General features: G+C 36.4%; 1 long non-coding RNA gene across 1 annotated transcript in view; it reads left to right on the top strand.

Annotated features, from left to right (window-relative positions):
• Positions 1-25,721, top strand: part of C6H1orf185 — a 113,448-nt gene that overhangs the window by 65,134 nt on the left and 22,593 nt on the right. Inside the window, exons 4-5 of the long non-coding RNA XR_002345416.1 lie at positions 14,185-14,290; positions 20,836-20,971. This is a non-coding gene — a long non-coding RNA (chromosome 6 C1orf185 homolog). The remainder of the gene's footprint in view (positions 1-14,184; positions 14,291-20,835; positions 20,972-25,721) is intronic.

Here is a 25,721-nt window from a genome sequence, read left to right as displayed (position 1 = left end):
ACTAACGTCATAAAACTTTTTTTGTATTTTCTTCTAGGAGTTTTACACTTCCAGGAGAAAATTGGTTTTTGTATACTGTTCTTGTATCCTGCAGTCTTATTAAACTCGACTTAATTGTTTTACTAGTTTATTTAAAATTCCACAGGAATTTCTATATATATATGATTATGTTCTCTATGTGTCTTAAACATTTCAAGCTGTTATAACAAAATACCACAAATGAGGTGTATTATAAACGACAGAAATTTATTTCTCACAGTCTGGAAGCTGCAAGTCTGTGATCAGGGTACCCATAAGACCAAGTTTTGTGTCTTGTGAGAGCCATCTTCTTGCTTTTTTTCTGTCCTCAACTGGTGGAAGGAGCTAGGGAGTGCTGTGGAATCTTTTTCATCAGAGTGCTTATCTGTTTCATGAGGACTCCACTTACAGGATGTAACGTGTAGCAATCTCTTGAAGGCCCCACCTCCTGAAACCATCACATTGGGCATTAGGATTTCGACATGTGAATTTGGGAGGCACAAAAACATCCAGACCAAAATGCTAAGAATGTAAACACCTATGTTTTTCTTTTTCTTTTTTTTCAGGGCTGCACTTACAGCATATGGAAGTTTCCAGGCTAGGAGTCAAATTGGAACTGTACCTGCCAGCCTACACCACAGCCACAGCAACATGGGATCCACACTCCATCTGTAACATACACCACACCTCACAGTAACACTGGATCCTTAACCCACTGTGCAAGGCCAGGGATCAAACCCGTGTCACCATGGATACTAGTTGGGTTCATTACTGCTGAGCCACAACAGGAACTCCTGTTTTTTCCTTTTTAATCTAGATGCCATTTATTTCTTTTTCAGGCTGGCTGCACTGGCTAGAACCTTCAGTGCAGTAGTGAATAGAATTAGAAGTATGAACATCCTTGTATTGTCTGATTTTAGGGGAAAAGCATTGAGTCTTTCACCATCAAGTTTGATTTTTTTAAATAAATCATCTTTATTAGTTTGGGGAATCTGATAACTAGAGATCAGGTTAGAGATTCCCTTCTGTCCCAGCTACTGAGAGTTATTTTTAAAAATCAGGAATGGATGTTTCAAATTTCAACTTGTGTCTATTGACATAGATTCCATATTGATCACATGGATTTTCTTTTTTACCTTGTTAATATGGTGAATTGCATTGGTTGGTTTTTTAATGCTAAACCAACTCTGTCTTCTTGGGATAAACTCCACTTAATCACGATGTATTATCCTTTTAACAAAATATTGGATCTAACTTGCTATTATATAATAAATCAGAAAGTATTCTCGGAGTTCCCGTTGTGGCTCAGTGGAAACAAATCTGCTAGGGAGCACTGTGGAATGAATCTGCTAGGGAGCACTAGGAACCATGAGGTTGCGGGTTCAATCCTTGGCCTCGATCAGTGGGTTAAGGGTCCGGCGTTGCCATGAGCAGTGGTGTAGGTCACAGATGTGGCTTGGATCCTGCATTGCTGTGGCTGTGGCATAGTCTGGCAGCCATAGCTGCGATTAGACCCCTAGCCTGGGGCCTGGGAACCTCCATGTGCTATGGGTTCGGCCCTAAAAAGACAAAAAAAAAAAAAAAAAAAAAGAAAGAAAGTATTCTCTTCTCTTCAAATTTTTGGAAGTGGTTGTGTAGAGTGCTAGCTAGTGCTGTTTTTTTTTTTCCTTAAGTATTTGGTAGTATTTACCAACGAAGCACCTGGACGTGGAGTTTTCATTGTAAGAATTTTAACTACAATTTCAATTTCTTTGATAGATGTGTTATCTTCTTATGTTATCTCTTTCTTCTTGAGTGAACTTTGAAAATTTATATCTTTTAAGGAATTTTTTGTCTAAGTTGTTAAGTTTATTAGCATAAAATTGTTTATAACATTGCCTTATTATTCTTTTAATATCTTAGAATCTGTAGTAATGTCACCTCTCTCGTTTCTGTTATTGATAATTTGTGCCTTTTTTCTTCTTATTGATCAGACAGGCTAGAAGTTTATCAATTTTATAAATATCAAAGAACCAGCTTTCTGTTTCATTGATTTTCTCTACTGTTTTTGTTTTCTATTTCATTGGTTTCCACTTTTGTTTTTAAATTTTTTTTTCTGTTTACTTTGCACTTAATTTTCTCTGCTTATTTTAGATTTTAAGATTAGTCATACATTTTTCCTAATATTGTAGGTTTTGGCATTGATTTCCCCCTAAGTCCTGCTTTAGTAGCATCCCACAAATCTTGCTATGTTACGTTGTGTGTCCTTTTTTTTTTTTTTGCCATTTCTTGGGCCGCTCCCGCGGCATATGGAGGTTCCCAGGCTAGGGGTCAAATCGGAGCTGCAGCTGCCAGTATACGCCAGAGCCACAGCAACGCAGGATCCGAGCCGCATCTGCAACCTACACCACAGCTCACGGCAACGCCGGATCCTTAACCCACTGAGCAAGGCTAGGGATCAAACCCGCAACCTCCATGGTTCCTAGTCGGATTCATTACCACTGCGCCACGATGGGCACTCCTGTGTGTCCTTTTATTTGCGTTGAGTTTTCTGTAAATGTCAGTTAGATCCATGATGACCAAAGTTCCCTGGGGATAATCGCAATCCAGGTCAAACCTAAATGTAGAAAGAACATGGAGAAAGGTCTTAGGGAAGGTTTTATGACATCACTTCCACTCAAATTCCATTGATTACTGGTTTTATGATATCACTTCCAGTCAAATTCGCATGGCTTCACCTAATGGTATGGGAAGCTGGGACACGTAGTTTCGCTTTTTGCCTGGGAAGAAGAGGAAATTATATTTGGACAAACAACCAGAGAATCTATGTTCTGTAGAAGAGCTTGTATAAGATAAGAAATACTTGAATCATGGGTATACAGTAAAAATTATAAAGTTATTGGGGCCAGCTGTTCTCTTTGGGGAAACTTTGTAACTGCTGATTCAATTTAATGGATACATATTCACTTAGATTTTCTGTTGCTTCTTGAGTCACTTTTTGTAAGTCACTTTTTAGGTATATATAATTTAGTATAAGTTTTAGAATATATTAGCATAAATTCATTGAAAGTATTTTCTCATTTAAATCTCTGCTATAACTGTAGTCATGTTCTTTATTCATTTTTAGTGTTTACTTGTGCCTTCTTTTTAAAAATTTGGTTAATCTTACTAGAGATTTGTTAATCTTATTAGTCTTTACCTAAAATATTAACATGTTTTTATTAATTTTATTTATTTCCTTCCTCTACATTATTTGGACTTATTTTGCTGGTCTTTTCAACTTATAATTTGAATGCTAGGCTCCTTATTTTTCAGCTTTTTTCCCCCTAATATAGCATTTAGGGCCATACATTTCCCCTGAGTTTGTCTTCATCCTTGTTGCTGCAAGCATTTATACAGAGGGCTTCATTGTTGTTTAGTTTGCTGTGTATTTCCAAATTTCCATTGATTTCTTCAAGGCATGGGTTATTTACACTGTGCTTTGAAATTTGCACAAGTATATGAGCTTTTCTTAGGGTATATATTAGGTTATTAATTTAAAATTAATTATATTATTGTCCGGGAATGTGGTATGTATAATAATGATTCTGTAAAGCTTGTTGAGTCTTGCTGTATGGCCTGGAATATGTTTGAGACGTTGACGAGGCCTGCTTGTCAACCCAGGTCCCGAAGTCAGCGGTGCTGCAGAATAAGAAGAAAGAGACAAAGAAATAGAGTGGGGATCAGGGGGCTACCGCCTTCAAGAGGCAATAGCCACCCTCTGAGCCAACTCATGATTTTATTTACTATTTTCTACTTCCTTGTACGTGCAGGGGATACATCTGTATTTTACTTCAGACTTATTGGAGGCAAGATATGCTAGGACAGTCATTCCTAAGCACATAAAGCAATCATAAATGTTTTAGCCCTCCCAGGCCGTAACTTGTTCTTTGCTTCAAGCCATCTATGGCCTCTCCCATAAATCCCCCAAGGCTCTAGTCCTGAGAATGTCACTGCTTTAACAATCTTGTTTTCAAGATGCCGTTTTTTGATGTTCTCTTTCGTTTTGCCTCAAGGGTCATGAGAGAGTCACAAGACTTTGTGTAAAATATAGACTGACCTCTACAGCCACTCTATGGCGCCAGTCTTTTCTTTCCATTCTTTGTCACGTTGCATATTCATGCCTCCAACAAGATGTCTTTTTCTTTACTATGTTAGTAATTCCTTGTATCATTATCTCATTTGTTCCTTATTCTAATTCTGTGAGACAGATAATATGACTCCTGTTTTTCAAATAAGAACATTAAAATCCAGTCAGCCTAGTAAATAATACTTCCACGTTCATATATCAAGTTAGTTTTTTATCAGTCAGAACAGCCACCAACTAAAAAATTCAATATGGGTCACCTTTTTAATACAAGTTGTATATGAGCCCTGCTTCTATTTCGTTATAGATTTTTAAACCTCAGGGCAAGGATTCACTCTTAGTTAAATGGCTTTTTAACCCTCGTTTGGTGCCTCAAACAGTATCTCACACATATTTGGTGTTCAATAGCTGCTTATTGAATTGGCGTTTCACCTGACACTGAAATCTGACAGTTCTGAAAGAATATAATAAATAAGTAATTTGTGAATACTCAAACAATAAAACAGAACTTTTAGTTCTGGAATCACTGCAAAAAATAATCTGAAAATACTTCTGATGCCGATATGACTGGTTAAATATTATAGACATAGATATGGATGAGTAGCATCTACGTCTATATATGTATACTTATATATCTCTATGTATATGTTGTTCCACGTAGAGAGAGAGATGTTAAAGGATATGCTGGTATCTACATAGAATTAGTTTAAAAGATGAATGCACTGAGAAAGAGGGACCTATAAAGGCAATAAAGTTATAACAGAGAAGTTGGAGGGGGGGAACCAAATGAATTTAGGTTATTTATGCCAAGGTAAGAGAGAGGGAATGGTCAATAGTGACCTTTCAATTTTGTGTTAATGCAGGTATTAATGACCTTGGGAATAGCAGTTGTGAAGATGTGGAAATTCTCATACTAAGAGTTGTGTCTACAAATGATAAGGATCAGTTGTAAATGGGAGGTTGCAGTGGGTAGAGGCAAAGTTTTGTTTATCTTAAGATGGAAGATGGTTTAAATCTTTGGCTAGCTATTTGTTACTCATTCTGTAGGATTCAGCTCAGGTCTTCTCTAAAACACTATTCCTGCACTTGGTCAGACTGCCTTTGTTGTCTTAGTGCTATCAATAGGTCATTATCATAGCAATTAGAATTGTTTAAAGAATATTGTTTAAACGTTGTCCTTTCCAGATTGTAAACTCTATGGCCATGTATTACTTATCTTTGAATCATCAATTCTTGGCAAGGGTTTGGCAGTAGAAAGTTCTCAAATCATGGAGTTCCCGTCATGGTGCAGTGGTTAACGAATCTGACTAGGAACCATGAGGTTGCAGGGTTGGTCTCTGCCCTTGCTCAGTGGGTTGACGATCTGGCGTTGCCTTGAGCTGTGTTGTAGATTGCAGACGCGGCTGGGATCCAGTGTTGCTGTGGCTCTGGCGCAGGCTGGTGGTTATAGCTCCTATTCAACCCCTAGCCTCGGAACCTCCATGTGCCGTGGGAGCGGCCCAAGAAATAGCAAAAAGACAAAAAAAAAAAAAAAAAAAAAAAAAAAGAAAGTTCTGAAATCATGTTTAACTGTTATGGAGCCTTTTTTTTTTTTTAAGTGTCCTATCTTTTTATAGATCTTCCTGTATCTGTATTTCTATTTATTTTTTCCATTTATAATGCCTATAGCACTTTTTTTTTTTTTTTTGTCTGAGTCCGCAGCATGTGGATATTCCCAGGCCAGGGATCAAACGTGGGCCACAGCAGCAGCATGAGCCCCTGCAGGGACAATGCATATAATACTTCTTAATTGCACTTATTCTTTTTTCACATATATGACCTTCCTATTAAACCAAGTACCTATATTACTCATTTTTGTAGCCTAGCATCTAGCACTGTGCCTATCACTTACTCACTGAATCATTTCTCAAATAATCAGCCATTATTTTAAATTCTGAGGATACCATAGTGAAAAAGATTTATCTTCTGGTAGAGAAAGAAGACAACAGACAATAAACCAATAAGTAAAGAAGTTTACTTATTAAAAAAGATTACTTATGATAATTATTAAAGGCAAAGAAACTGTGATATAATAGAATGACTGTCGGAAATGAGGAGTTACTACTTTAGATAGGATACTTAAAGGCAGAGTCAAGCAAGTAGAAATACTACCTTTGTATATAATGTTTCTTTAAATTATGTGTTAACTAAACCTTCAAAGTGAGAGGGGAATCTTAATGATAGGAGCCAACCCTTTTCATTTTACAGACTGATTTAGAGAGAAAGTGTGACTTGTTGGAGGTATCAGGAAATATGTAATTTGTCTTTCTCTTGGTAAAGTGATTTCAAAATTCTTTATACCTCATTGCAGTTCCCCTAAGATGTAAATGGCCCATTTAAACCAAGGATTAGAATGGTGGTCTACTAATGGCACCCATCTTCTTCCCTAATGGCTAAATACAAAAAGAGTAAAGAGGAGGGCAGAGATCTTCAAGAGAAAGCTAAGAGGGCTGTAAACACAGTGGTAATAATAAAGAAACTGCTCCATGGAGATCTAAGTAAAGGAGTCAGGAATAAGAACATTAAATTTTTTTGTTCCTGTAGTTCATTGGTGGCCTAGCAGTTAAGGATTTGTCATTGTCACTCCTGTGGCTTGGGTTCAGTCCCTGACCTGGGAACTTCCTGCATGCCATGGGTACAGCCCTCCCAAATATTTTTTTTTTTTGTTCCTGATTTTTCTAAGATATTCTTGGTACAAAATTTGAATGTTCAGAAAAGCCTGGAATTGAAAAAAATATTTATTTATTTATTTATTGTACTTTTTAGGGCCGCACCCACGGCATATGGAGGATCTCCTGCCTGGGGTCAAATCAGAGCTACAACTGCCGGCCTACACACAACCACAGCAACTCCAGATCCAAGATGCGTCTGTGACCTATACCACAGCCCATGGCAACGCTGGATCCTTAATACACTGAGCAAGGCCAGGGATCAAACCTGCAACCTCATGGTTCCTAGTTGGATTTGTTTCCGCTGTGCCATGATAGGAACTCCTGGAGTAGAAAATTATAACTAATCCCTTACTCCAGGAATAGCCAGTGTTAATTATTTTGCTATATAAATGTATTTCTTCCTTTTTCTTTCCTTTTTTTTTTTCAAAATTGGAATCATATTGTTTTTATATTTTTAAAATATTTGAGAAAATAAGAAAAATTTTAAAAAGACAATAACAGACAGTCATGCAATCTACTAAATAATTTTTTTCCATATAAGCTTCAGATTTTTTAATTTTTTAAAGAAATAAGACATTATAGATTAAAGTCTAGGCTTATATTCCATCCATATTCTCTTCCCTTCATCTCCTCCCTGATAAAACCAATATCATGAGTAAGGTATGTTTTAATACTTCTCTATCACATTAGGTTTTTTTTAATTGAAATTTCATTTTTATTTTTTTACAGAATAAAATACATACATTTAAACACAATTACATTCACACAGATTATTATATCATGGATCTTAAGAAACAGATTAAGTGACTCCCTCTGGAGAAATGGAATGGAAAATATGTTGAGACAAATAAGAAATTTATTCTATACTTTATCCCATTTTATATGGCTTTCATCTTTACTATTTAGTATTATCTATTACATTTCAATTTTTCTTTAAAAATTAGCGTTATATTAAAATTGTTATGCAACTAAAATTTATAAATAAGAAAGCCTTATATACCATTAAATATTTTATATAGCATAATAAAAAGAATAACAACTGGTAAGAACAAAAATAATATACCCTCTGAAAATAAGTAACATATAAAATTCATAAGTTGGTTAAAAAACAGTATAACTATATAAATATGTACTCACAATTTGTTACATCTTGTTGATTTTTCAATATAGGCATTACAACATTCTAGGTGATGTGATAAACAAGACATTATGGACCTTACATTGTGCCATGGAGAGAAATGGTTATTAATAATACATTTGTAGAACTGTATTATTTAATTGTACAGTTGCATTAATTATAATTATCATAAATTCTTTGATCGAGAGGAAGTCAGAATCAGATATAAGAAGAATTCAGAATTCCAAGAATGATGTCAAATGACCCCCTTTATGGTGGATTATGCACTTATTTACTATGAGATATATTTCTTCTCCACAGATTCCTTGTTTGTGTATCAACTGTAGATTTTTGGTTTGCAGTTATTCTGAAGTTTTGATATAAGAGTCCTATATGTATATGAGATTGTTTTAAGTTGTTGTTCTCTTAATTGCAAGTTCATCTCCAGTGTCCTGCATTTGTATCCACCTCTTCTCATGATTTCTGATTTTGGTGGTATAATTGTACATGGATGATTTCGTATCTTTACTGTATATATACCTTTACTGGTGAGCCTTGTCATTTGTGGCATTTTTGTTTCCTGTTGCTGTCCTTTCTCGTCTGCCTAGAGAAGTTCCTTTAGTATTTGTTGTAAGGCTGGTTTAATGTTGCTGAATTCTCTCAACTTTTGCTTATCTGTGAAGGTTTTGATTTCTCCTTCAAATCTGAATGAGAGCTTTGCTGGGTAGAGTAATCTTGGTTGGAGGTTTTTTCCTTTCATCACATTAAGTGTATCATGCCACTCCCTTCTGGCCTGCAGAGTTTCTGCTGAAAAATCTGCCAATAACCTTATTGGAGTTCCCTTATGTGTTACTTGTTTCTTTTCCCTAGCTGCTTTCAAGATTTTCTCATTGTCTTTAATTTTGGTCAGTTTGATTAATATGTGTCTCGGGGTGTTCCTCCTTGGGTTTATTTTGTATGGTACTCGTTGTGCTTCCTGGATTTGAGTGAGTGGTTCCTTTCCCATGTTAGGGAAGTTTTTGGCTATTATCTCTTAGAATATTTTTTCTGTCTCCTTCTCTCTCTCTTCTCCTTCTGGCACCCCTGTAATACGGATGTTGGAGCATTTAATGTTGTCCCAGAGTTCTCTGAGACTCTCTTCATTTGTTTTCAATCTTTTTTCTCTTTTCTGTACTGCATCCATAATTTCCACTAATCTGTCCTCCACTTCGCTTATTCGTTCTTTTGCCTCCTGTATTCTGCTGTTAGCTGCTTCTAGTGAATTTTTTATTTCAGTTATTGTATTTTGCATCTCTTCTTGTTTAAGTTTTATATGTTGTATCTCTTTGGTCAGCATTTCCTGTAAGTTATCCATCTTTGCCTCCAGTTTATTTCCAATGTCTCGCATCATCTTTAGCACCAACAGTCTAAAGTCTTTTTCCTGGAGGCTAAGAACCTCCTCCTTGCTTAGCTAATTTTCTGGGGTTTTTCCTTTCTCCCTCAACTGAATTATAGTTCTCTGTCTTTTCATTTTGATAGGTTTTTGGTGTGGTGACTATCTTACAGATGATAGAGTTGTAGCCTCTCTTACTTCTGATGTCTGCCCCCCTGTGGCTGAAGTCAGTATGGGGGCTTGCTATAGGCTTCCTGATGGGAGGGGCTGATGCCTGCCCACTGGTAGGTGGAGCTGATTCCTATCCCTCTGGTGGGTGGGGCTTAGTCTCTGGATGGGATTAGAGGCAGCTGTGTGCCTGAGAGGTCTTCAGGTAGCCTGTTTACTGAGGGGCGGGGCTGCGATACCACCTGGATTGTTGTTTGCCCTGGGACTTCTCAGCACTGACTGATGGGTGGGGCCAGATTTTCCCAAAATGGCCACCTCCAGAGAAAGGCAGCTGCCAAATATTCCCGAGAGCTTTTCTTTCCATGTCCTTCCTTCAGAACAAGCCATATTCACCCCTGTTTTCCCAGGATGTCCTCCAAGAACTGTGGTCAGGTTTGACCCAGATTCCCATGGAGACTTTGCTTTGCCCTGGGACCCAGTGCACGTGAAAGTCCATGTGCACCTTTTAAGAATGGGGTCTCCATTTCCCCCAGTCCTGTGGATCCTGCGCACAAGCCCCACTGGTCTTCAATGCCAGATGCTCCGGGGCTCTTTCTCCCAGTGCCAGATCCCCACACGTGAGAGTTTGATGTGTGGCTCAGAATTCTCACTCCTGTAGGTGAGTCTCTGTGAACGAGCTAGTTTCCAGTCTCTGGAGCTTCCCACCCCAGAGGTATGGGGTTGTTTATATCGTGAAATTGCTCTTCCTACCTCTTGATGTGGCCTCCTCTTTTTCTTCTGGAGTAGGGTATCTTTTTTAAGGTTTCTGGTCCATTTGGGTGAAGAGTGCTCAGTCTTTAGTTGTGAATTTTGTTGTTTTTAGGAGAGAAGTTGGGCTCCAGTCCTTCTATTCCACCATCTTAATCCCATCTCCTAATAGTTCTATATTTAGTTTCCTGAGGTACCGCCATACTGTTTTCCATATTGGTTTTACCAATTTACATTACCACCAATAGTGAAGGAGAGTTCCCTTTTCTCCACACCCTCTCCAGAATTACAATGGTGCTCTCATTGTAATTTTGATTTGCATTTCTCTATTGATTAGTGATGTTGAGCATTTTTTCATGTGCATACTGGCCATCCATGTGTCTTTGGAGAAATGTCTATTTAGGTCTTCTGCCCATTTTTCAGTTGGGTTGTTTGTTTCAGTACTTGTGATTGGTCTATTCCTGTTTTCTGTTTCTTCCTGATGTACCTTTGTAAGAATCTCTCCATTTCTTCTAGGTTGTCCATTTTATTGGCATATGGTTGTTTTTAGTAGTGTCTTATGATCCTTTCTATTTCTGTGGTGTCTGTTGTAAGGTAGTTTCTTATAAATTTCAATATGTACTTGCCACATGATCCCATTGAAATAAAAACTTACGTTCAAACAAATGCCTGTATGTTAATGCATAGAATGCTTTATTCCTAACAACTTCAAATTGGAAACAACCAAATATTTCTCACCTAGGAAATAAACTGTAGTACATCTGTAAAGTAGAATATTACTCAGCAATTAAAAAAAAAAACTGCTGATACATGGAACAACATAGATGAATTTCAGATGCATTATGCTGTTTTGTTCTGTTTTATTTTTTGTCTTTTTTGGGGCCATGCCATGACATATGGAAGTTCCCAGTCTAGGGGTTGAATCAGACCTGCAGCTGCTGGCCTATGCCACAGCCACAGCCATGTCAGACCTGAACTGAGTCTGCAACCTACACCACAGCTCACAGCAATGCCAGATCCTTAACCCTCAGAATGAGGCCAGGGATCGAAGTCACATCCTTATGGGTTCTAGTTGAGTTTGTTACCACTGAGCCACAATGGGAGCTCTGCATTATGCTAAGTTTAAAAATGTACAGACTCAGGAGTTCCCATTGTGTCTCAGTGGTTAATGAATCTGACTAGGAACCATGAGGTTGCAGGTTCAATCCCTGGCCTTGCTCAGTGGGTTAAGGATCTGGCATTGCCGTGAGCTGTGGTGTAGGTCACAGACGCGGCTTGGATCTGGCATTGCTGTGGCTGTGGTGTAGGCTGGCGGCTACAGCTGTGATTCGACCCCTAGCCTGGGAACCTCCATATGCCGCAGCAGCAGCCGAAGAAATGGCAAAAAAACCAAAACCAACCAAACAAACAAAAAAACAGACTCAAAAGACAACATGCTGTAATATTCCATTAATACTCTAGAAAAGGTAAAAGTATAAGGATAGAGAATGGGGATGGAAAAGAATCAGTGGTTGCCAGCAGTGAGTACTTAACCACTAAGAGGCTGTACAGGGAAATGTTTGGGGGTGATGAAATTTTTCTGTAACTTGATTGTGGTGATTAAACACTTTTTATATTTGTCAAAACTTGCAGAACTACATGTACACGTAAGGGAATTTTACTATGTGCGAATTTTAAAATGTTTTTAAAGAAACCTTCTTAGTCTACATTTCTGAATATTATTTCTCTGCTAATTCTCTATTCTCTCTTTTTATGTTTTATACTCTTAATATTTTCCAAATCTCCTTTTTTTTTTTTTTTTTTTTGTCTTTTTAGGGTTGCACCCATGGCATATGGTGGTTCCCAGGACAGGGGTTGAATCAGAGCTGTAGCCACTGGCCTACACCACAGCCACAGCAATGCCAGAGCGAAGCCACATCTGCAGCCTACACCACAACTCGTGGCAATGCCAGATCCTTAACGCACTGAGTGAGGCCAGGGATCAAACTTGTGTCCTGTGGATACCAGTCAGATTCATTTCTGCTGAGCCACGATGAGAACTCCCCCATAATTTCTTTATTCCACTTTTCATTTCTTTATATAGTTGTGAGAATCTCTCAGTATTATCTTCATTTTATTCTTTGTTTTTAAAGAAGAATTTATCTTAGAATGTTTTAATACAGGTTTTCCCTTATGGTGTAATAGGTTAAGGATCTGGCATTGTCATTGCAGTGGCTTAATTCACTGCTGTGTTGTAGATTCAATGCCTGGCCCAGGAACTTCCATTTGGGCATGGCCAATTTTTTTTAAATTTATAATTTCCAAGATTCCTCCTTGCTTTTTTTTTTGAGTTGGTCATTTACTGTGCCAGAGGATGGCTTGGTATGAGTACTGTCTCACTGATTTACTTTGCTTCTTCTAGTTAATCCCTGCTTCCAGGTTTTAGTACCTAGCTTGCCTGTGGTTTTAGCTCCTACTCATTTCTTTGTGTGGCTTTTCTTCTTTTGTCCATATCTTTTATAGTTAAAACTATATCTTTTATAGTTAAAAAGACATGGATTTTATCTATCTTGCTTTTGTCACTTAATACTGTCTGATATTTCCTTATATCATTATATCTGTGATTCTCAACTGAGGGCAGTTCTGCTCCTCAGAATAATTTGATAATACCTGGAGATATCTTTGTTACAGTGCACAGGACACTGCCTCACAACAGTTTATCTGGTCAAAAATATCTCTATCTTTTCATATATAACACAGCATAATTTATTTAATTGACTCCCTAATGTGAGGCATTTGGAGGGTTTTTTTGTGTGTTTAAGTATCACTTTGATAAATAGCCTTATATTACCTTTTGTACCATTAATTCCTAAATGTACATATTTCTGAACCAAAAGAAAATTAAGATTTGAGAGGTACCATTGAGAAAGCTGGAAATTATTTAGCAAACAATAAAAATACAGGAACAAACAGTCTTTATCATGTCATACCTTTAGTGGAACTTATAATATGTGCACACATAAATATATTCTATTAGTTTTTACTTTTTAACCTCTTTTCCCCACCAAATAATATACTCCTAAATTGTCTTAAGACTCCTAAAGTTCTATACAGCCTCTGTGAAAGATTTCTACAGCTTGATTTCTGCTTAGGTAGCAGATTTCAGAATCTTAATGGATACGAGACCAATCTTACTATAAATATCTCATGCTTTCTTTATTCTTTTTAATACACACCAGTATTAAGATGTTTGGTAGCAGGAATAATATAATAAAAAAAAGAGAGTACTGCTTTTAATTACTTCACTTACTTCTTTCCCTCGGCCTTAATTTTATCATCTATAAAATGAAGGAGTTATGCAGTCCCTATGGGCTTTTCCGTTATAAACCTGTGATATACTATCATTTACATTGCTTACATTTAGCTTTTGGCTATGATCTTTCACTGTTTCTGGGATGAAGTAGGGATGAAATATTTAAAGATTTCTAAGATTTAAAAAAATTCCTCCTGTTTGTCCTTTATTACCCTCATCTATCACCTGGTAGTGGTTGATAATACAGATCTTAAAATGGGAAGTTTCTTATGCTGGAGGACAACAAAGGATGATAGTGGAAAAATAGCCTAATAATTCATAGCTGGACTGGAAATGGAGGAAACTGGATAAGAAAAAAGGAGGTGACAGCTGTAAAAAAAAAAAAAAAAATCCCACAAAACCTAGGAATTAAATTTTGGCAGGGTCAAAGAAATGTGCCCTGGGCCCTAATCAGCATAAGGCTCCATGTAATTCTCAAACACAGTTTCTTGAAGTTTATTAGGATGGGACAGGATCAGAATTCAGATCTCCCTACTTGCTAGTTAATGTGTTAAACACTACTCAATGTAATATCATTTGAAATATTGTCATTTAATTTTACATAGAGAACGAATATATATGCATGAAATAATCTTTTATGATTTATCTGTATAGGTTTTTTTAACCACTTAACCTATTTTCTGGCTGCTGGTGCTGTTACTTTGGGAATTGGTTTCTTTGCTTTGGCATCAGCTTTGTGGTTCCTGATTTGCAAACGAAGGTAAGATTTATTAGAATATTTAACTTTTTTTTTTTTTTTTGTCTTTTTGCCTTTTCTAGGGCTGCTCCCGTGGCATATGGAGGTTCCCAGGCTAGGGGTCTAATTGGAGCTGTGTCTGCGACCTACACCACAGCTCACAGCAGCACTGGATCCTTAACCCACTGAGCGAGGCCAGGGATTGAACCCACAACCTCATGGTTCCTAGTCAGATTCATTAACCACTGAGGCACAACGGAAACTCCAGAATATTTAACTTTTTTTCTTTTAAAAATTCAGTGAATGGCTTTCTCAAATGGTGTTAAATTTAATAGCTATAATGGTACTGATTATGTATTTTGATTGGGGAGAGAAACTACAAGTTTAAAATAGCATGAAAAGAATATCCTTGAAGTATAATAGTCTAAGTAATATAATAGCAGTCTTCATGCGTTAAAATTTTAAGGAATAATGAGATGTAATTTATTCTGTAAAAGACATGACTTTGAATTATAATAAAAGGCTGTAAAATTAAAAATTTTTCTACTACAAATTTGGAAGTCAGAAACATTACTGAAAGCGAAAGGCTCTCTCTTTACTACATATTTAAGAAAAGAGCTGACAGAATGCTCTGGTATGATCTAAATGTAGTCTTTTGCCAGAGATGGAAAAAAGATACTTGATACCTCAGTTCTTCCCAGCTCTAAAATTTGGTGTTTTTAATGATTTAATTGGTTCAGTACTTACTTTATCTGATGTTAAGAATGTAAATTGTAATATAATCTTCCCATACACTCTTCCAGTATCCCATTTCAGCAAATGGATGCATATTATCTATACATTTGCACAAGTCTGAAAACTGGCAATTATTCACTAATTCATTCTTAAAGCAAAAATTTATTGGTGCCTGCCATTGTTCTAGGTACTGAGGATACAACTGTGAACAAGTCAGATGAGGTTCCTGTTTCATAGATTTGCAGTGCCACTGGGAGGAGACAGATAATTAACGAATAAAGTGGTCAGGCAATGTCTCTTCAAGCGGGTCGTATTTACGACTTGAATTAAAAGAAAGAGCCAGACATCTGCCGCCCTTGTGGGAGAGCTTTTTTTCTACACTAATGGGATAGCAAGTGGGAATGATCTTGATATTGTTCAGTAAACAGAAGGAAGTTCAGTGGGAATATGGCTGAAGGCAGAGAGGGAAATGATGAGATCAAGGAGGTAGATAGGGGTCAGATCACATAGAAATTTGCAGGCTAGAACATGGAGTTTAGGTTTTATTTTTCTGCCATCAGAAGGTTTTAAGCAAGGGAATGACAATATCATCATAACGATAGCTAACATCAAGTATTTACTACATACTAGAAGACTACAATGCCACCTACAGATGTTTACATTTTGATAACACTTTTTACATTTTGAGATGTAGATTTTAAGTCTACGATGTAGAATTCCAAATATATATTCCCATGTAACCATGACTCTAGTCAAGAGACAGAACTTTTCCATCATGCTGCAAGGTTCCCTCATCCTCCTTTCCAGGCATCACTCCCCACCTTCCACCTAGAGGTAATTAATGTTCTGATTTTTATCACCATAGATTAATGTTATCTATTCTTGAACTTTATATAAATTAAATCATATGGACTTTTTTATGTCTGATTTTTTTTTACTTAGCATAATATTTTTGAGATTCACTTGTGTTACATTTATCTGTATTTCATTGTTTTTATTAATGAGTAGTATTCCATTGTATGAATTTACCTCAGTTTGATTATCCATATCTCTGTTAATTGGACATTCACATCATTTCCAATTGTAGCCCTTTGGAATAAAGCTGCTATGAACAGTCTGGTATAAATCTTTTTGTTCATGTGCTTTTCCTTCTCTTGAGTAAATACCTAAGAGTTGAACTGCTGGGTCATATGTTTAACTTTATAAGTATCTGCTAAACAGTTTTCCAAGATGGATGTATACTACCATCAGCAATGTGGGAGAGTTCTGATTCACATTTTCAAAATAACTTTTCTTATGTCTGAGAGACAAGTTAGGAGGCTATTACACAGTCCAGGTTAGGGATGATAGTGTCTTAGACTAATATGGAAGTAGATGAGATGAAAAGAAAGGGTTGGGGAGTTCCCATCGTGGCGCAGTGTTTAATGAATCCAACTAGGAACCATGAAGTTGTGGGTTCGATCCCTGCCCTTGCTCAGTGGGTTAACAATCTGGCATTGCCGTGAGCTGTGGTGTAGGTTGCAGACGCGGCTCGGATCCTGAGTTGCTGTGGCTCTGGCGTAGGCCAGGGGCTACAGCTCCAATTTGACCCCTAGCCTGGGAACCTCCGTATGCCATGGGAGTGGCCCACGAAATAGCAAAAAGACAAAAAGACAAAAAAAAAAAAAAGAGAGAGAGAAGAAAAGAAAGGGTTGGTATATGTTTTGCAGGTAAAGCTAGTAAAGCTAGAGGTGAGGGAAGCGAAGTGGCAGAGTTAATGCTGACACCTACCATGAGCAACTGAAAGTTGATTGTGCCGTTTATTGAGATGAGGAAGTAAGAGTGGGGAACAAGTTGAGGGAGTAATGATAATCTAGGGGTTGTATTTTGGGTGTAAGTTTGAAAGCCTATGAGACATCCAACTGGAAATGTCAAAGAGATAGTCAGATACACATGTATGAGCTTCAGGAGAGAAGTCCAGGCTGAGGATTTAGGTTATCAACATATAGAAAATATCTAAAGTCATACAACTAGATGAGACTAACCAGGGAGTGATTGTTGTAAGAGAAGAAAAAAGCATAGGACTGTTTTCTTCAGTTTACCAACATTTAGAAATCTTAAAAAAAAAAGAGTAGGAAGAATCAATAACATCTGAGAAGGAAAAGCTAAAAAGTGTGTGGTATCAAGGAAGTCAAAATTAGAAAATATTTCAAGGAGGAGGCAATGGGCAGTTATGTTGAAAGTACTTAGGCAATTGAGAAAGACAGGATGGAGAAATGATTTTTGGATTTAACAACATGGAAGTTATTGGTGGCCTTAAACAGTTTAGTGGAGTGATGGTTCAGAAGCTTACCTTTGAGTAAAACACAAGAATTGAGAAAACTGAGACTAGTATGTACATCTCTTTTAATACGATTTTTCTTTGAAGGGAAATTGATAAAAGGGGAAGGAACTGGAGGAAAATGGGAGGTTAAGGAAGGACTGATTTATTTTATGTATTTATTTATTATTTTTTTTATTACTCAAATGAATTTATCACATCTGTAGTTGTATAATGATCATAACAATCTGATTTCACAGGATTTCCATCCCACAGCCCAAGCAGATCCCCCCACCCCCCAAACTGTCTCCTCCGGAAACCATAAGTTTTTCAATGTCTGTGAGTCAGCATCTGTTCTGCAAAGAAGTTCCGTCTGTCCTTTTTTCAGATTCCACATGTCAGTGAAAGCATTTGATGTTGGTGTCTCATTGTATGGCTGACTTCACTTAGCATGATAGTTTCTAGGTCCATCCATGTTGCTAAAAATGCTGGTATTTCGTTCTTTTTGATGGCTGAGTAATATTCCATTGTGTATATGTACCACATCTTCTGGATCCACTCCTCTGTTGATGGACATTTCGGTTGTTTCCATGTCTTGGATATTGTAAATAGTGCTGCAATGAACATTGAAGTACATGTGTCTCTGCGAGTTGTGGTTTTCTCTGTGGTTTTCAGTGGGACTGCTGGATCAAATGGTAGTTTTATGTTTAGTTTACTGAGGATCTCCATACTGTTTTCCACAGTGGTTGCACCAATTTACAATCCCACCAACAGTGTACTAGGGTTCCTTTTTCTCCACACCCTCTCTAGCACTTATTGTTTGTAGACTTTTGGATGATGGCCATTCTGGCTGGTGTAAGGTGGTACCTCAGAGTGGTTTTGATTTACATTTCTCTAATAATGAGTGACGCTGAACATCTTTTCATGTGTTTCTTGGCCATCTGTATGGGGAAGGACTGATGTATTTTGACTTTTCCTCTGAAAAGACATGGAAGCCATGCTTGATATCTCCCTCTCTCTTTCCCACACCTACCAAATTTGAACCATCACCTACTTCTATTTATTTTACCTTATAAATTGCTCAAGTCTATCCATTTCTCCCCATTACCAATGCCACCACATTATCCAATGTATTAACCCCCACAGAGGCTCCTAGAGTAGGAGTTATAACCGATCCTTTACCTTCATTGTGTCCTCATTTACTCTCTTCTTCACACTTTAGCCAGATAGTTTCCAAATTCACATCTGATCAAGTCACCCTTCCACCCCATTCCCACTATATTATAAGTGACTTCCTGGTGCTTTTAGGATAAAGACAAAACAACATGACTTCTAAGGTACACGATCTGCTCATGCATACTTTCTAATGTCATCTCCCACTTTCCCTCTTGGTTTCTGTACTTTAGCTATCCTGTCCTAATCTGGTCAGTAGGTCCTTATACCTGATATTCTCTCTGACTAGCATATTCTTACTCCTACAACTCCCCTGCTCCACTACACTGTATCTAATAACTTCCCCCATTTCTTCGGATGCCCAATTCAATCATCCCTTCCTCAGAAAAGCCTTCCCTGACTTCTCTGACCAGGTTAATTCTATTTCATATCTATTCACACAGTAGCAAGGTAGCTTTCCTTGATAACACTTTCCACAGTTGTAATTTTTCATTTCTTGTCATTATTTTATTAATATCTATCTCCCTTACTAGTGTTTAAGCTCCATGAGAGCAATGACAGTTCCCTGAGGGTAGTGCCTGTGCCTTTTTTCACCTGCCACAATATATACAATATCCAGCATAATGCCTGCCACATAGTAAGTACTGAATGAATATTTGCTAAGTGAACTGAATTTAAAAAAAATGAATGGATTCTGGAGTTTCCGTTGTGACTCAGCGAATAGCAAACCCAACTAGTATCCCATGAGGATATGGTTAGATCCATGGCCTCACTCAGTGGGTTAAGGATTTGGTGTGGCCGTGAGCTGTGGTGTAGGTTGCAGACGTGGCTGAGATCCAGCATTGCTGTGGCTGTGGTGTAGGCCAACAGCTGAAGCTCTGATTCAACCTCTAGCCTGGGAAGCTTTATATGCCACACATGAGGCCCCGAAAAGTGAAAAAAAGAATGAATTCTAATTGTTAATACCTCATTAACTAACATAATATGATCTCAAATTAATTTGGAAAATTTCTAGTACCTCAGAGAAAGGAAATGGCAATGAGAATTCTTTTTTTTTTTTTTTTGTCTTTTTAGGGCCTCATCTGCGGCTTATGGAAGTTCCTGGACTAGAGGTCGAATTGGAGCTGTAACTGCTGGCCACAGCCACAACCACAGCCACAGCCACAGCAACAAGCTGTGTCTGTGACCTACACCACAGCTGACGGCAAGGCTGGATCCTTAAACCCACTGAGCAAGGCCAGGGATCAAACTGGCATCCTCGCGGATACTAGTCGAATTCATTAACCACTGAGCCACGACGGGAACTCCAATGAGCATTCTTTTTTTAAATAGTTTAGAATTACTATTAAAAAATGCATTCCGGATTAAGAAGATGTGGTATATATACACAATGGAATACTACCCAGCCATAAAAAAGAACAAAATAATGCCATTTGCAGCAACATGAATGGAACTAGAGACTCTCATACTAAATGAAGTAAATCTGAAAGAGAAGGACAAATACCATATCATATCACTTATCTGGAATCTAATATGCAGCACAAATAAACCTCTCCACAGAAAAGAAACTCATGGACTTGGAGAATAGACTTGTGGTTGCCAAGGGAAAGGGGGGGAGGGTAGGATGGACCTGGGAATCTGGGGTTAATAGATGCAAACTATTGCCTTTGGAATGGATAAGTAATGACGGAGGATGATGTGAGAAAAAGAATGTGTATGTGTGTGTGTGTGACTGAGTCACTGCTGTACAATAGAAAATTGTCAGAACACTGTAAACCAAGTATAATGGAAAAAATAAAAATCATTTAAAAAATATATTCCTTTATATTTAACTGTCTTTAATCAGCTGGGGGTTTGCTTGCTGCTTCATTATTTCTAACTCTCAAAATTGTTTATGGTTGCGTGCATAAAGACCACAGGTACTCTTCCCTTGTAAGTCATCCGTTTCAATTCAGTTTCTTTCCACTCATTTTTGCCAGAGCTATTATTAAATATAAAATTGGCCAAGTTTTATTTCATTTCATCCCCTTTGCCATTAAAGGCAAATCTATGAAAAGAATAGTTGACATTAAAGTCAATCGGTTACCTCATAACCAGAGAAAAGGTTATGAAAAACTCTTGGTTAATCTTCAAAATGGAAATGTCAACCCTGTGAAGAAGTAGCTTAGCTTACATTCTATGAAAAAAATAGGTGTAATTAAATCAATAACATATGAGAAGGGAATATATGATTTGTGCTTTTATAAATAAATATGTAGTAATATATTTGTTCTGATTTAAAAACTTTTGTGTAGAATTGTTGGAAACTATCAATTGGTTTATAATACATGTTTAATAATATCCTCTGTAAAATATTTTTCAGAGAAATATTTCAAGATACCAAACTTAAAGCAACTGATGAGAGATGCAAGCAAAGACCATCAAAGGCGAAGATTAAATCTCATTCTCAGTGTGTTTTTATTTCTCGAAATTTTCATACTGGAAGTGTCCAGTTACAGGTAGAGTTTAATGTTTTATAGCAATCTTTTCAAATAATTTCTCTTGACACCATATCATTAGCATTGTTGTCTTTAAATTTAAGAGTATCCACTGTCATTTTTAAATTTGAGGGACAATAACAAGGAGCTAAATTTAAATTACCCAAAATAATGGGAGTTTATCTTATAGGAAACTGAAAAACTAAATGAAAATATCTCCTTCTACAGTTGCTTCTCTGTATCTCTGGCCCGAGAATCTATATTCCTCATATTGGAATTGTTATAGGGATAAAGATAAATGGCATAAGAAAAACAAAGCAAAATTGCCGGACCTATAAGAAGGAAGAGATTTGGAGATAAGAGGATACTCAGATAACCAAGTAACCTAACCAAACCAACTAATTGAAATTTAATACAATTGAACAAGGTTTTATTAAGTCCTCATTACATTCTGAGCTCTGGGCTCTCCCTATTGAGGATAGTAAGATACCAATCCTACCTTGGAAGTGCTAGGGCAGTATCAGTGGGAAATGCAGACACATTTAACTTTGTATTACCTATACCGTTGTATGAACGTGTAAAACAAGGGAGACCCTGGCAGAAATGAAAAACTATGATATAGCTAAACAGTGTATTATTAAATTTTATGATTTTGGACTCCATGTCTAATTATATTCTTCCCTTGTTGCTTGTGCTATTACATTTCTGAGATTAATCCAGGTTGGTGCATGTTGTTCATTACTTTTTTGTTGTCTTATGGTATTTTATGGAATGAATATGTCAAATTTTATGTTAAGGACATTTGGGTTGTTTTCAGTTTTCTTTTTAAGGGAAATTTTCATAGGGAATGTACCTAGCGGTGGAATTGCTAACTCATGGGGTTCGTGCATGTTCAATATTACTAGATAATTTCAAATTATTTTCCAAAGTAGCTTTATCAGTATACATTCCCCTGAGGCATGCATAATTGCTAGGATTGCTCCATATGAACAAATTGCTCCATATGAACAAATACTTACATTTTTAGGCTTGTAAATGTTTAACAATCTGATGGATGTGTAATAATATCTTACTGTAGTTTTTCTTAATAGACTATTTTTTAAGTGGTTTTAGGTACACAATAAAATTGAGAAGAAAGCATAGAGTTCTCACATATCCCTTGCCCCCACATAAGTACCACTATCAACATCCTACACCAGAGTGGTACATTTGTTACAACTGTTGAACCAACATTGACACATCATCACCCAAAGTCCAGTGTTTACATTAGGATTCACCTTTGAATCCTATATTCTATGGTTTTGGACATATATGTGGAGACAGACAGACACATACACACACAGGGACAGACAGAGAGACAGAGACAGAGAGTTGCATTATAGTATCATATACAATAGTTTTACTATTCTAAAAATCTTTTAGTTTCATGACTATTCATCCTTCCCAACCAGTTATCATTTAACTCTTTCCATAGTTCTGCCTTATATAGTTGGAATAATAAGGCATGTTGCCTTTTTAGGCTTCTTTCTCTTATTAATACTCATTTAGATTTCCCTGTCTTTTCAAAGCTTGATAGCGTATTTATTTTGGCACTGAATAATATTCCATTGTATTTATCTACCTCAATTTATTTATTCACTCACTGAAGGACATCTTGGTTGCTTCCAGGTTTTGGCAATTATGAATTAAGCAGCTATAAATATTCATGTGCAGGTTTTTGTGTGGACATATTTTCAGCTCATTTGGGTAACTACCAAGGAACATGATTGCTGGATTGAATGGTAAGAGAGATTTAGTTTTGTAAGAAACTGCCAAACTGTTTGCCAAAGTGGCTGTACCGTTTTGCATTCACACCAGCAATGAGTAAGAGTTCCTATTTCTCTACATCCTCACCAGCACTTGGTGTTGTCAGTGTTTTGGAATTTTGCCATTATAATAGGTGTATAGTAGTATTTTGTTGGTTTAATTTTTCATCTCCCTAATGATGCATGATGCTGAATATCTTTTCATATGTTTATGTACCATCTGTATGTATCTTTTTTTAGTGAGGTTCAGCTCTTTTGCCCATTTTTAAAATTGGGTTGTTTGTTTTCATATTGTTGTAGTTTAAGAGTTCTTTTATATTTTAAATACTAGTGTTTTATTAGATATGTCTTTTGCAAACACTTTTATCCAGTTTGTGGCTTGTCTTCTCATTCTCTTGATATCTCACTATAGTTTTGATTTGTATTTTCCTGCTAAAATATGAGGTGATCGTCTTTTCTAAAGTTCATTGGCCATTATGGTTTTCTCTTGGTAAAATGTCTATTCACATCTTTTACCTCTTTAAAAAGAATGGAGGAAGGGATATATATATATGTGTGTGTGTGTGTGCGTGTGTATATGCACACACAGTTTATATATATATGTATACACATAGTTTGTATATATATATGTGTAGTTTATATATATAAACTGATTTATCTTGCTCTATACCTGAAACTAACACAGCTTTGTAAATCAACTATACTCCAATAAGATTTATTAAAAAACTTTTACCGCTTTTTCTATTACTTTGTCTTTATATTACTAAACTTTAAAAGTTATTTATATGGATACATAATATTTTTTCAGTTATGTTAATTTTGATATCTTCATCAATTTTGTGGCTTTTGTTTTCACTGTTCTTTTTAAATTGAAGTATAGTTGACTTCCAATATTGTATTTCAGGTGTATAGCAAAGCATATATATATCTATATATATATACACACACACACACACAAAGTGATTCAGCATTTATATATATATATATATATATATATATATATATATAATATGTATTATTTTTCAAATTCTTTTCCATTGCAGGTTATTAGAAGATACTGAATATAGTTTCCTATGCTATTAAGTAAATCCTTGTTGTTTATCTATTTTATATATATGTAGTGATATGTATCTTTTAATCCCATACTCCTATTTATCCCTCCTCTTTGTTAACCATAAATTACCCTTTGGTAACCATAAGTTTGTTTTCTGTGTCTGTGAGTCTGTTTCCGATTTTGTTTTCACTATTTTATCTTGTGTTCTGATGAACAAAAAAATTCTTTAATTTTCAATGTAAACTAATTTCTTAGCCCTTCCTTTTATTACATTTTTCTTCCCTACTCTAAAGTCATAACGATACTCTTCTATGTTGTCTTCTAAGAGTTTTATAGTTTTGACTGTATAGATCTTTAGTCTGTCTAGAATTGATTTCTGTGTTTGGTATAAATAGCAGTCCAATTTAACTTTTTCCCCATATGTTTGCCCAGCTGCCTAGTAGCATTTATTGAAATTCTTTTGGAATTTTGAAGGGAACTGCAGTGCAATTTTAGATCAAGTGGGTAAAAACGAATTCTTTATAATATTAAGTTTTCTAATCTATAAGCATAGTGTTTCTCTGTTTTTACGTTATCTTTAATATCTTTCAGTGAAACTTCATAATTACTTTATAAAAGACTTGCACATCTTATACTAACCTTTATTACAGGAAATTGTATATGTTTATGCTTTTATGATATGATTTTAAGTAAATTGCTTTGGAATAACAGATTTAGAGGACAGTTCCAAAGGTAATACAGCACAGAGTTCTCTTGAACTTGACTTATTTTACCCCTGTGTTAAACGTCTGCTTACCATGACCCATTTGTCAAAACCAGGAAACCAACATTGGTACATCGTTATTAACCAACCTCCAGACTCTATTTGGGTTTCTCCAGTTTTTACTTGAATTTACTTTTGCTCCTTCAAGTCCTAATCCAGAATTTCTTCTGCTCTGTCACTGTATCTCAGACTTTCCATGTTTTGCCTCAGAGCTTTTACAGTTTTAAGGAGTACTGGTCATGTATTTTGTAAAGTGTTTCCTCAATTTGGATTTATCTTATGTTTTTCTTGTTTTTATACTGGGTATATGGATTTGGGGAAAGAATACCACTGAAGTGGTTTTTAAAATATTGGTGTTTAATTACCTACAATGGAATGCAAGACCTTAGATGTTCCACTCACTGCATGCTGACAAGTGTATTTTTCAACAACGCCCAAACAAGAATCAGAATGTTTTTATGGGAGTTTCCATCGTGGCACAGTGGTTAAAGAGTCCGACTGGGAACCATGAGGTTGCGGGTTTGATCCCTGGCCCTGCTCAGTGAGTTGAGGATCTGGCGTTGCTGTGATTTGTGGTGTAGGTCGCAGACGTGGCTCGGATCCCACGTTGCTGTGACTCTGGCGTAGGCCGGCGGCTACAGCTCTGATTAGACCCCTAGCCTGGGAACCTCCACATGCCACGGGTGCAGCCCTAGAAAAGCAAAAAGACAAAAAATATATGTATATATTTTTATGATCTGAATAAGTTCCCTCATGTCCCCTTCTAGTTTCTCTAACCGTTCCACGTAAGCGCTTTCTGATTTCTGTCAACAAAGTTTAATTTTTATCTGTTCCTAGATTTTATCCAAATAAAATCATGTAATATGTATCTTTCACATATGGTTTTCACTTAATACAATTTTGAGGGATTCACTCATGTTACCTTATGTGTTAGAAACTGTGTTCTTTCTTGCAGTAAGTAGTGTTCCATTTTATGAATATACAATAACATGTTTATGTATATAAACATTGTTTTATTGATGGACATTTGTTCAGTTTTTAATTAGTATGAATTGATTTATGTACTTTTAGTAAATATATATTTTCATTTTTCTTGGAAAAGATAACTGACTATGGAATTGGTGGGGCTTGAATAAATGTATGTGTATC

Source organism: Sus scrofa, chromosome 6 (assembly GCF_000003025.6).
Source record: "Sus scrofa isolate TJ Tabasco breed Duroc chromosome 6, Sscrofa11.1, whole genome shotgun sequence".
In the NCBI taxonomy this organism is placed as follows: domain Eukaryota; kingdom Metazoa; phylum Chordata; class Mammalia; order Artiodactyla; family Suidae; genus Sus; species Sus scrofa.
Note: the sequence above shows the minus strand (reverse complement) of the source record. Positions and strands in the feature narration are given on the sequence as shown.